The sequence below is a fragment of the Platalea leucorodia genome (genome assembly GCF_965183815.1).
Source record: "Platalea leucorodia genome assembly, chromosome: 1".
In the NCBI taxonomy this organism is placed as follows: Eukaryota; Metazoa; Chordata; class Aves; order Pelecaniformes; family Threskiornithidae; genus Platalea; species Platalea leucorodia.
Window position 1 is genome coordinate 105,171,485 of NC_138823.1, and position 12,360 is coordinate 105,183,844.

Genomic DNA, 12,360 nt, shown 5'->3' on the forward strand with positions numbered 1-12,360 from the left:
CAAAAGCTCTTGCTGCTCTTTAAGGATCCAGGCAACCCCATTCACAGCCCCACAAACGCTGGCGCTCCCTCTTTCTGCAGCCTCCCAAACTCCAATACAACCTCTCTGCCTGGGCCGCTGAGTACAGCCGGAGCCCAGCTCAGCAGTTGCGAACGCCCAGGGATTCCTCCCACCCCAAAGGTGCCAGGACCAAGAGCTCTTGCTGCTCTTCAAGGATCCAGGAAACCCCATTCACAGCCCCACAAACGCTGGCGCTCCCTCTTTCTGCAGCCTCCCAAACACCAATACAACCTCTCTGCCTGGGCCGATGAGTACAGCCGGAGCCCAGCTCAGCAGTTGCCAACGCCCAGGGATTCCTCCCACCCCAAAGGTGCCAGGACCAAGAGCTCTTGCTGCTCTTTAAGGATCCAGGCAACCCCATTCACAGCCCCACAAACGCTGGCGCTCCCTCTTTCTGCAGCCTCCCAAACTCCAATACAATCTCTCTGCCTGGGCCGATGAGTAGGCCGGAGCCCAGCTCAGCAGTTGCGAACGCCCAGGGATTCCTCCCACCCCAAAGGTGCCAGGACCAAAAGCTCTTGCTGCTCTTCAAGGATCCAGGCAACCCCATTCACAGCCCCACAAACGCTGGCGCTCCCTCTTTCTGCAGCCTCCCAAACACCAATAAAACCTCTCTGCCTGGGCCGCTGAGGACAGCTGGAGCCCAGCTCAGCAGTTGCCAACGCCCAGGGATTCCTCCCACCCCAAAGGTGCCAGGACCAAAAGCTCTTGCTGCTCTTCAAGGATCCAGGCAACCCCATTCACAGCCCCACAAACGCTGGCGCTCCCTCTTTCTGCAGCCTCCCAAACTCCAATACAACCTCTCTGCCTGGGCCGCTGAGGACAGCCTGAGCCCAGCTCAGCAGTTGCGAACGCCCAGGGATTCCTCCCACCCCAAAGGTGCCAGCACCAAAAGCTCTTGCTGCTCTTCAAGGATCCAGGCAACCCCATTCACAGCCCCACAAACGCTGGCGCTCCCTCTTTCTGCAGCCTCCCAAACTCCAATACAACCTCTCTGCCTGGGCCGATGAGTACAGCCGGAGCCCAGCTCAGCAGTTGCAAACGCCCAGGGATTCCTCCCACCCCAAAGGTGCCAGGACCAAGAGCTCTTGCTGCTCTTTAAGGATCCAGGCAACCCCATTCACAGCCCCACAAACACTGGCGCTCCCTCTTTCTGCAGCCTCCCAAACTCCAATACAATCTCTCTGCCTGGGCCGCTGAGTAGGCCGGAGCCCAGCTCAGCAGTTGCGAACGCCCAGGGATTCCTCCCACCCCAAAGGTGCCAGGACCAAAAGCTCTTGCTGCTCTTTAAGGATCCAGGCAACCCCATTCACAGCCCCACAAACGCTGGCGCTCCCTCTTTCTGCAGCCTCCCAAACTCCAATACAACCTCTCTGCCTGGGCCGCTGAGTACAGCCGGAGCCCAGCTCAGCAGTTGCGAACGCCCAGGGATTCCTCCCACCCCAAAGGTGCCAGGACCAAGAGCTCTTGCTGCTCTTCAAGGATCCAGGAAACCCCATTCACAGCCCCACAAACGCTGGCGCTCCCTCTTTCTGCAGCCTCCCAAACACCAATACAACCTCTCTGCCTGGGCCGATGAGTACAGCCGGAGCCCAGCTCAGCAGTTGCCAACGCCCAGGGATTCCTCCCACCCCAAAGGTGCCAGGACCAAGAGCTCTTGCTGCTCTTTAAGGATCCAGGCAACCCCATTCACAGCCCCACAAACGCTGGCGCTCCCTCTTTCTGCAGCCTCCCAAACTCCAATACAATCTCTCTGCCTGGGCCGCTGAGTAGGCCGGAGCCCAGCTCAGCAGTTGCGAACGCCCAGGGATTCCTCCCACCCCAAAGGTGCCAGGACCAAGAGCTCTTGCTGCTCTTCAAGGATCCAGGCAACCCCATTCACAGCCCCACAAACGCTGGCGCTCCCTCTTTCTGCAGCCTCGCAAACACCAATACAACCTCTCTGCCTGGGCCGCTGAGTAGAGCCGGAGCCCAGCTCAGCAGTTGCCAACGCCCAGGGATTCCTCCCACCCCAAAGGTGCCAGGACCAAAAGCTCTTGCTGCTCTTCAGGGATCCAGGCAACCCCATTCACAGCCCCACAAACGCTGGCGCACCCTCTTTCTGCAGCCTCCCAAAGTGCAATACAATCTCTCTGCCTGGGCCGCTGAGTACAGCCGGAGCCCAGCTCAGCAGTTGCCAACGCCCAGGGATTCCTCCCACCCCAAAGGTGCCAGGACCAAGAGCTCTTGCTGCTCTTCAAGGATCCAGGCAACCCCATTCACAGCCCCACAAACGCTGGCGCTCCCTCTTTCTGCAGCCTCCCAAACTCCAATACAACCTCTCTGCCTGGGCCGATGAGGACAGCCGGAGCCCAGCTCAGCAGTTGCGAACGCCCAGGGATTCCTCCCACCCCAAAGGTGCCAGGACCAAGAGCTCTTGCTGCTCTTCAAGGATCCAGGCAACGCCATTCACAGCCCCACAAACGCTGGCGCTCCCTCTTTCTGCAGCCTCCCAAACTCCAATACAATCTCTCTGCCTGGGCCGATGAGTACAGCCGGAGCCCAGCTCAGCAGTTGCCAACGCCCAGGGATTCCTCCCACCCCAAAGGTGCCAGGACCAAAAGCTCTTGCTGCTCTTCAAGGATCCAGGCAACCCCATTCACAGCCCCACAAATGCTGGCGCTCCCTCTTTCTGCAGCCTCCCAAACTCCAATACAACCTCTCTGCCTGGGCCGATGAGTACAGCCGGAGCCCAGCTCAGCAGTTGCGAACGCCCAGGGATTCCTCCCACCCCAAAGGTGCCAGGTCCAAAAGCTCTTGCTGCTCTTCAAGGATCCAGGCAACCCCATTCACAGCCCCACAAACGCTGGCGCTCCCTCTTTCTGCAGCCTCCCAAACTCCAATACAACCTCTCTGCCTGGGCCGCTGAGGACAGCCGGAGCCCAGCTCAGCAGTTGCGAACGCCCAGGGATTCCTCCCACCCCAAAGGTGCCAGGACCAAGAGCTCTTGCTGCTCTTCAAGGATCCAGGCAACCCCATTCACAGCCCCACAAACGCTGGCGCTCCCTCTTTCTGCAGCCTCCCAAACTCCAATACAATCTCTCTGCCTGGGCCGATGAGTACAGCCGGAGCCCAGCTCAGCAGTTGCCAACGCCCAGGGATTCCTCCCACCCCAAAGGTGCCAGGACCAAAAGCTCTTGCTGCTCTTCAAGGATCCAGGCAACCCCATTCACAGCCCCACAAATGCTGGCGCTCCCTCTTTCTGCAGCCTCCCAAACTCCAATACAACCTCTCTGCCTGGGCCGCTGAGGACAGCCTGAGCCCAGCTCAGCAGTTGCGAACGCCCAGGGATTCCTCCCACCCCAAAGGTGCCAGGACCAAAAGCTCTTGCTGCTCTTCAAGGATCCAGGCAACCCCATTCACAGCCCCACAAACGCTGGCGCTCCCTCTTTCTGCAGCCTCCCAAACTCCAATACAACCTCTCTGCCTGGGCCGATGAGTACAGCCGGAGCCCAGCTCAGCAGTTGCCAACGCCCAGGGATTCCTCCCACCCCAAAGGTGCCAGGACCAAGAGCTCTTGCTGCTATTCAAGGATCCAGGCAACCCCATTCACAGCCCCACAAACGCTGGCACTCCCTCTTTCTGCAGCCTCCCAAACTCCAGTACAACCTCTCTGCCTGGGCCGCTGAGGACAGCCGGAGCCCAGCTCAGCAGTTGCGAACGCCCAGGGATTCCTCCCACCCCAAAGGTGCCAGGACCAAAAGCTCTTGCTGCTCTTCAAGGATCCAGGCAACCCCATTCACAGCCCCACAAACGCTGGCGCTCCCTCTTTCTGCAGCCTCCCAAAGTTTAATAAAATCTCTCTGCCTGGGCCGACGAGCAGAGCCGGAGCCCAGCTCAGCAGTTGCGAATGCCCAGGGATTCCTCCCACCCCAAAGGTGCCAGGACCAAGAGCTCTTGCTGCTCTTCAAGGATCCAGGCAACCCCATTCACAGCCCCACAAACGCTGGCACTCCCTCTTTCTGCAGCCTCCCAAACTCCAATACAATCTCTTTGCCTGGGCCGCTGAGTACAGCCGGAGCCCAGCTCAGCAGTTGCGAACGCCCAGGGATTCCTCCCACCCCAAAGGTGCCAGGACCAAAAGCTCTTGCTGCTCTTCAAGGATCCAGGAAACCCCATTCACAGCCCCACAAACGCTGGCGCTCCCTCTTTCTGCAGCCTCCCAAACACCAATACAATCTCTCTGCCTGGGCCGCTGAGTAGGCCGGAGCCCAGCTCAGCAGTTGCGAACGCCCAGGGATTCCTCCCACCCCAAAGGTGCCAGGACCAAAAGCTCTTGCTGCTCTTCAAGGATCCAGGCAACCCCATTCACAGCCCCACAAACGCTGGCGCTCCCTCTTTCTGCAGCCTCCCAAACACCAATAAAACCTCTCTGCCTGGGCCGCTGAGGACAGCTGGAGCCCAGCTCAGCAGTTGCGAACGCCCAGGGATTCCTCCCACCCCAAAGGTGCCAGGACCAAAAGCTCTTGCTGCTCTTCAGGGATCCAGGCAACCCCATTCACAGCCCCACAAACGCTGGCGCACCCTCTTTCTGCAGCCTCCCAAAGTGCAATACAATCTCTCTGCCTGGGCCGCTGAGTACAGCCGGAGCCCAGCTCAGCAGTTGCCAACGCCCAGGGATTCCTCCCACCCCAAAGGTGCCAGGACCAAGAGCTCTTGCTGCTCTTCAAGGATCCAGGCAACCCCATTCACAGCCCCACAAACGCTGGCGCTCCCTCTTTCTGCAGCCTCCCAAACTCCAATACAACCTCTCTGCCTGGGCCGATGAGGACAGCCGGAGCCCAGCTCAGCAGTTGCGAACGCCCAGGGATTCCTCCCACCCCAAAGGTGCCAGGACCAAGAGCTCTTGCTGCTCTTCAAGGATCCAGGCAACGCCATTCACAGCCCCACAAACGCTGGCGCTCCCTCTTTCTGCAGCCTCCCAAACTCCAATACAATCTCTTTGCCTGGGCCGATGAGTACAGCCGGAGCCCAGCTCAGCAGTTGCGAACGCCCAGGGATTCCTCCCACCCCAAAGGTGCCAGGACCAAAAGCTCTTGCTGCTCTTCAAGGATCCAGGAAACCCCATTCACAGCCCCACAAACGCTGGCGCTCCCTCTTTCTGCAGCCTCCCAAACACCAATACAATCTCTCTGCCTGGGCCGCTGAGTAGGCCGGAGCCCAGCTCAGCAGTTGCGAACGCCCAGGGATTCCTCCCACCCCAAAGGTGCCAGGACCAAAAGCTCTTGCTGCTCTTCAAGGATCCAGGCAACCCCATTCACAGCCCCACAAACGCTGGCGCTCCCTCTTTCTGCAGCCTCCCAAACACCAATAAAACCTCTCTGCCTGGGCCGCTGAGGACAGCTGGAGCCCAGCTCAGCAGTTGCGAACGCCCAGGGATTCCTCCCACCCCAAAGGTGCCAGGACCAAAAGCTCTTGCTGCTCTTCAGGGATCCAGGCAACCCCATTCACAGCCCCACAAACGCTGGCGCACCCTCTTTCTGCAGCCTCCGAAACTCCAATACAATCTCTCTGCCTGGGCCGCTGAGTACAGCCGGAGCCCAGCTCAGCAGTTGCCAACGCCCAGGGATTCCTCCCACCCCAAAGGTGCCAGGACCAAGAGCTCTTGCTGCTCTTCAAGGATCCAGGCAACCCCATTCACAGCCCCACAAACGCTGGCGCTCCCTCTTTCTGCAGCCTCCCAAACTCCAATACAACCTCTCTGCCTGGGCCGATGAGTACAGCCGGAGCCCAGCTCAGCAGTTGCGAACGCCCAGGGATTCCTCCCACCCCAAAGGTGCCAGGACCAAAAGCTCTTGCTGCTCTTCAAGGATCCAGGAAACCCCATTCACAGCCCCACAAACGCTGGCGCTCCCTCTTTCTGCAGCCTCCCAAACACCAATACAACCTCTCTGCCTGGGCCGCTGAGTACAGCCGGAGCCCAGCTCAGCAGTTGCCAACGCCCAGGGATTCCTCCCACCCCAAAGGTGCCAGGACCAAGAGCTCTTGCTGCTCTTTAAGGATCCAGGCAACCCCATTCACAGCCCCACAAACACTGGCGCTCCCTCTTTCTGCAGCCTCCCAAACTCCAATACAATCTCTCTGCCTGGGCCGCTGAGTAGGCCGGAGCCCAGCTCAGCAGTTGCGAACGCCCAGGGATTCCTCCCACCCCAAAGGTGCCAGGACCAAAAGCTCTTGCTGCTCTTCAAGGATCCAGGCAACCCCATTCACAGCCCCACAAACGCTGGCGCTCCCTCTTTCTGCAGCCTCCCAAACTCCAATACAACCTCTCTGCCTGGGCCGATGAGTACAGCCGGAGCCCAGCTCAGCAGTTGCGAACGCCCAGGGATTCCTCCCACCCCAAAGGTGCCAGGTCCAAAAGCTCTTGCTGCTCTTCAAGGATCCAGGCAACCCCATTCACAGCCCCACAAACGCTGGCGCTCCCTCTTTCTGCAGCCTCCCAAACTCCAATACAATCTCTCTGCCTGGGCCGATGAGTACAGCCGGAGCCCAGCTCAGCAGTTGCCAACGCCCAGGGATTCCTCCCACCCCAAAGGTGCCAGGACCAAGAGCTCTTGCTGCTCTTCAAGGATCCAGGCAACCCCATTCACAGCCCCACAAACGCTGGCGCTCCCTCTTTCTGCAGCCTCCCAAACTCCAGTACAACCTCTCTGCCTGGACCGACGAGCAGAGCCGGAGCCCAGCTCAGCAGTTGCGAACGCCCAGGGATTCCTCCCACCCCAAAGGTGCCAGGACCAAAAGCTCTTGCTGCTCTTCAAGGATCCAGGCAACCCCATTCACAGCCCCACAAACGCTGGCGCTCCCTCTTTCTGCAGCCTCCCAAACTCCAATACAACCTCTCTGCCTGGGCCGCTGAGGACAGCCGGAGCCCAGCTCAGCAGTTGCGAACGCCCAGGGATTCCTCCCACCCCAAAGGTGCCAGGACCAAGAGCTCTTGCTGCTCTTCAAGGATCCAGGCAACCCCATTCACAGCCCCACAAACGCTGGCGCTCCCTCTTTCTGCAGCCTCCCAAACTCCAATACAATCTCTCTGCCTGGGCCGACGAGCAGAGCCGGAGCCCAGCTCAGCAGTTGCGAACGCCCAGGGATTCCTCCCACCCCAAAGGTGCCAGGACCAAAAGCTCTTGCTGCTCTTCAAGGATCCAGGCAACCCCATTCACAGCCCCACAAATGCTGGCGCTCCCTCTTTCTGCAGCCTCCCAAACTCCAATACAACCTCTCTGCCTGGGCCGCTGAGGACAGCCTGAGCCCAGCTCAGCAGTTGCGAACGCCCAGGGATTCCTCCCACCCCAAAGGTGCCAGGACCAAAAGCTCTTGCTGCTCTTCAAGGATCCAGGCAACCCCATTCACAGCCCCACAAACGCTGGCGCTCCCTCTTTCTGCAGCCTCCCAAACTCCAATACAACCTCTCTGCCTGGGCCGCTGAGGACAGCCGGAGCCCAGCTCAGCAGTTGCCAATGCCCAGGGATTCCTCCCACCCCAAAGGTGCCAGGACCAAGAGCTCTTGCTGCTCTTCAAGGATCCAGGCAACCCCATTCACAGCCCCACAAACGCTGGCGCTCCCTCTTTCTGCAGCCTCCCAAACTCCAATACAACCTCTCTGCCTGGGCCGATGAGGACAGCCGGAGCCCAGCTCAGCAGTTGCGAACGCCCAGGGATTCCTCCCACCCCAAAGGTGCCAGGACCAAGAGCTCTTGCTGCTCTTCAAGGATCCAGGCAACGCCATTCACAGCCCCACAAACGCTGGCGCTCCCTCTTTCTGCAGCCTCCCAAACTCCAATACAATCTCTTTGCCTGGGCCGATGAGTACAGCCGGAGCCCAGCTCAGCAGTTGCGAACGCCCAGGGATTCCTCCCACCCCAAAGGTGCCAGGACCAAAAGCTCTTGCTGCTCTTCAAGGATCCAGGAAACCCCATTCACAGCCCCACAAACGCTGGCGCTCCCTCTTTCTGCAGCCTCCCAAACACCAATACAATCTCTCTGCCTGGGCCGCTGAGTAGGCCGGAGCCCAGCTCAGCAGTTGCGAACGCCCAGGGATTCCTCCCACCCCAAAGGTGCCAGGACCAAAAGCTCTTGCTGCTCTTCAAGGATCCAGGCAACCCCATTCACAGCCCCACAAACGCTGGCGCTCCCTCTTTCTGCAGCCTCCCAAACACCAATAAAACCTCTCTGCCTGGGCCGCTGAGGACAGCTGGAGCCCAGCTCAGCAGTTGCGAACGCCCAGGGATTCCTCCCACCCCAAAGGTGCCAGGACCAAAAGCTCTTGCTGCTCTTCAGGGATCCAGGCAACCCCATTCACAGCCCCACAAACGCTGGCGCACCCTCTTTCTGCAGCCTCCGAAACTCCAATACAATCTCTCTGCCTGGGCCGCTGAGTACAGCCGGAGCCCAGCTCAGCAGTTGCCAACGCCCAGGGATTCCTCCCACCCCAAAGGTGCCAGGACCAAGAGCTCTTGCTGCTCTTCAAGGATCCAGGCAACCCCATTCACAGCCCCACAAACGCTGGCGCTCCCTCTTTCTGCAGCCTCCCAAACTCCAATACAATCTCTCTGCCTGGGCCGCTGAGTAGGCCGGAGCCCAGCTCAGCAGTTGCGAACGCCCAGGGATTCCTCCCACCCCAAAGGTGCCAGCACCAAAAGCTCTTGCTGCTCTTCAAGGATCCAGGAAACCCCATTCACAGCCCCACAAACGCTGGCGCTCCCTCTTTCTGCAGCCTCCCAAACACCAATACAACCTCTCTGCCTGGGCCGCTGAGTACAGCCGGAGCCCAGCTCAGCAGTTGCCAACGCCCAGGGATTCCTCCCACCCCAAAGGTGCCAGGACCAAGAGCTCTTGCTGCTCTTTAAGGATCCAGGCAACCCCATTCACAGCCCCACAAACACTGGCGCTCCCTCTTTCTGCAGCCTCCCAAAGTGCAATACAATCTCTCTGCCTGGGCCGCTGAGTACAGCCGGAGCCCAGCTCAGCAGTTGCCAACGCCCAGGGATTCCTCCCACCCCAAAGGTGCCAGGACCAAGAGCTCTTGCTGCTCTTCAAGGATCCAGGCAACCCCATTCACAGCCCCACAAACGCTGGCGCTCCCTCTTTCTGCAGCCTCCCAAACTCCAATACAACCTCTCTGCCTGGGCCGATGAGGACAGCCGGAGCCCAGCTCAGCAGTTGCGAACGCCCAGGGATTCCTCCCACCCCAAAGGTGCCAGGACCAAGAGCTCTTGCTGCTCTTCAAGGATCCAGGCAACGCCATTCACAGCCCCACAAACGCTGGCGCTCCCTCTTTCTGCAGCCTCCCAAACTCCAATACAATCTCTCTGCCTGGGCCGATGAGTACAGCCGGAGCCCAGCTCAGCAGTTGCCAACGCCCAGGGATTCCTCCCACCCCAAAGGTGCCAGGACCAAAAGCTCTTGCTGCTCTTCAAGGATCCAGGCAACCCCATTCACAGCCCCACAAATGCTGGCGCTCCCTCTTTCTGCAGCCTCCCAAACTCCAATACAACCTCTCTGCCTGGGCCGATGAGTACAGCCGGAGCCCAGCTCAGCAGTTGCGAACGCCCAGGGATTCCTCCCACCCCAAAGGTGCCAGGTCCAAAAGCTCTTGCTGCTCTTCAAGGATCCAGGCAACCCCATTCACAGCCCCACAAACGCTGGCGCTCCCTCTTTCTGCAGCCTCCCAAACTCCAATACAATCTCTCTGCCTGGGCCGATGAGTACAGACGGAGCCCAGCTCAGCAGTTGCCAACGCCCAGGGATTCCTCCCACCCCAAAGGTGCCAGGACCAAGAGCTCTTGCTGCTCTTCAAGGATCCAGGCAACCCCATTCACAGCCCCACAAACGCTGGCGCTCCCTCTTTCTGCAGCCTCCCAAACTCCAGTACAACCTCTCTGCCTGGGCCGCTGAGGACAGCCTGAGCCCAGCTCAGCAGTTGCGAACGCCCAGGGATTCCTCCCACCCCAAAGGTGCCAGGACCAAAAGCTCTTGCTGCTCTTCAAGGATCCAGGCAACCCCATTCACAGCCCCACAAACGCTGGCGCTCCCTCTTTCTGCAGCCTCCCAAACTCCAATACAACCTCTCTGCCTGGGCCGCTGAGGACAGCCGGAGCCCAGCTCAGCAGTTGCGAACGCCCAGGGATTCCTCCCACCCCAAAGGTGCCAGGACCAAGAGCTCTTGCTGCTCTTCAAGGATCCAGGCAACCCCATTCACAGCCCCACAAACGCTGGCGCTCCCTCTTTCTGCAGCCTCCCAAACTCCAATAAAACCTCTCTGCCTGGGCCGCTGAGGACAGCTGGAGCCCAGCTCAGCAGTTGCGAACGCCCAGGGATTCCTCCCACCCCAAAGGTGCCAGGACCAAAAGCTCTTGCTGCTCTTCAGGGATCCAGGCAACCCCATTCACAGCCCCACAAACGCTGGCGCACCCTCTTTCTGCAGCCTCCCAAAGTGCAATACAATCTCTCTGCCTGGGCCGCTGAGTACAGCCGGAGCCCAGCTCAGCAGTTGCCAACGCCCAGGGATTCCTCCCACCCCAAAGGTGCCAGGACCAAGAGCTCTTGCTGCTCTTCAAGGATCCAGGCAACCCCATTCACAGCCCCACAAACGCTGGCGCTCCCTCTTTCTGCAGCCTCCCAAACTCCAATACAACCTCTCTGCCTGGGCCGATGAGGACAGCCGGAGCCCAGCTCAGCAGTTGCCAACGCCCAGGGATTCCTCCCACCCCAAAGGTGCCAGGACCAAGAGCTCTTGCTGCTCTTCAAGGATCCAGGCAACGCCATTCACAGCCCCACAAACGCTGGCGCTCCCTCTTTCTGCAGCCTCCCAAACTCCAATACAATCTCTTTGCCTGGGCCGATGAGTACAGCCGGAGCCCAGCTCAGCAGTTGCGAACGCCCAGGGATTCCTCCCACCCCAAAGGTGCCAGGACCAAAAGCTCTTGCTGCTCTTCAAGGATCCAGGAAACCCCATTCACAGCCCCACAAACGCTGGCGCTCCCTCTTTCTGCAGCCTCCCAAACACCAATACAATCTCTCTGCCTGGGCCGCTGAGTAGGCCGGAGCCCAGCTCAGCAGTTGCGAACGCCCAGGGATTCCTCCCACCCCAAAGGTGCCAGGACCAAAAGCTCTTGCTGCTCTTCAAGGATCCAGGCAACCCCATTCACAGCCCCACAAACGCTGGCGCTCCCTCTTTCTGCAGCCTCCCAAACACCAATAAAACCTCTCTGCCTGGGCCGCTGAGGACAGCTGGAGCCCAGCTCAGCAGTTGCGAACGCCCAGGGATTCCTCCCACCCCAAAGGTGCCAGGACCAAAAGCTCTTGCTGCTCTTCAGGGATCCAGGCAACCCCATTCACAGCCCCACAAACGCTGGCGCACCCTCTTTCTGCAGCCTCCGAAACTCCAATACAATCTCTCTGCCTGGGCCGCTGAGTACAGCCGGAGCCCAGCTCAGCAGTTGCCAACGCCCAGGGATTCCTCCCACCCCAAAGGTGCCAGGACCAAGAGCTCTTGCTGCTCTTCAAGGATCCAGGCAACCCCATTCACAGCCCCACAAACGCTGGCGCTCCCTCTTTCTGCAGCCTCCCAAACTCCAATACAACCTCTCTGCCTGGGCCGATGAGGACAGCCGGAGCCCAGCTCAGCAGTTGCGAACGCCCAGGGATTCCTCCCACCCCAAAGGTGCCAGGACCAAAAGCTCTTGCTGCTCTTCAAGGATCCAGGAAACCCCATTCACAGCCCCACAAACGCTGGCGCTCCCTCTTTCTGCAGCCTCCCAAACACCAATACAACCTCTCTGCCTGGGCCGCTGAGTACAGCCGGAGCCCAGCTCAGCAGTTGCCAACGCCCAGGGATTCCTCCCACCCCAAAGGTGCCAGGACCAAGAGCTCTTGCTGCTCTTTAAGGATCCAGGCAACCCCATTCACAGCCCCACAAACACTGGCGCTCCCTCTTTCTGCAGCCTCCCAAACTCCAATACAATCTCTCTGCCTGGGCCGCTGAGTAGGCCGGAGCCCAGCTCAGCAGTTGCGAACGCCCAGGGATTCCTCCCACCCCAAAGGTGCCAGGACCAAAAGCTCTTGCTGCTCTTCAAGGATCCAGGCAACCCCATTCACAGCCCCACAAACGCTGGCGCTCCCTCTTTCTGCAGCCTCCCAAACACCAATAAAACCTCTCTGCCTGGGCCGCTGAGGACAGCTGGAGCCCAGCTCAGCAGTTGCCAACGCCCAGGGATTCCTCCCACCCCAAAGGTGCCAGGACCAAAAGCTCTTGCTGCTCTT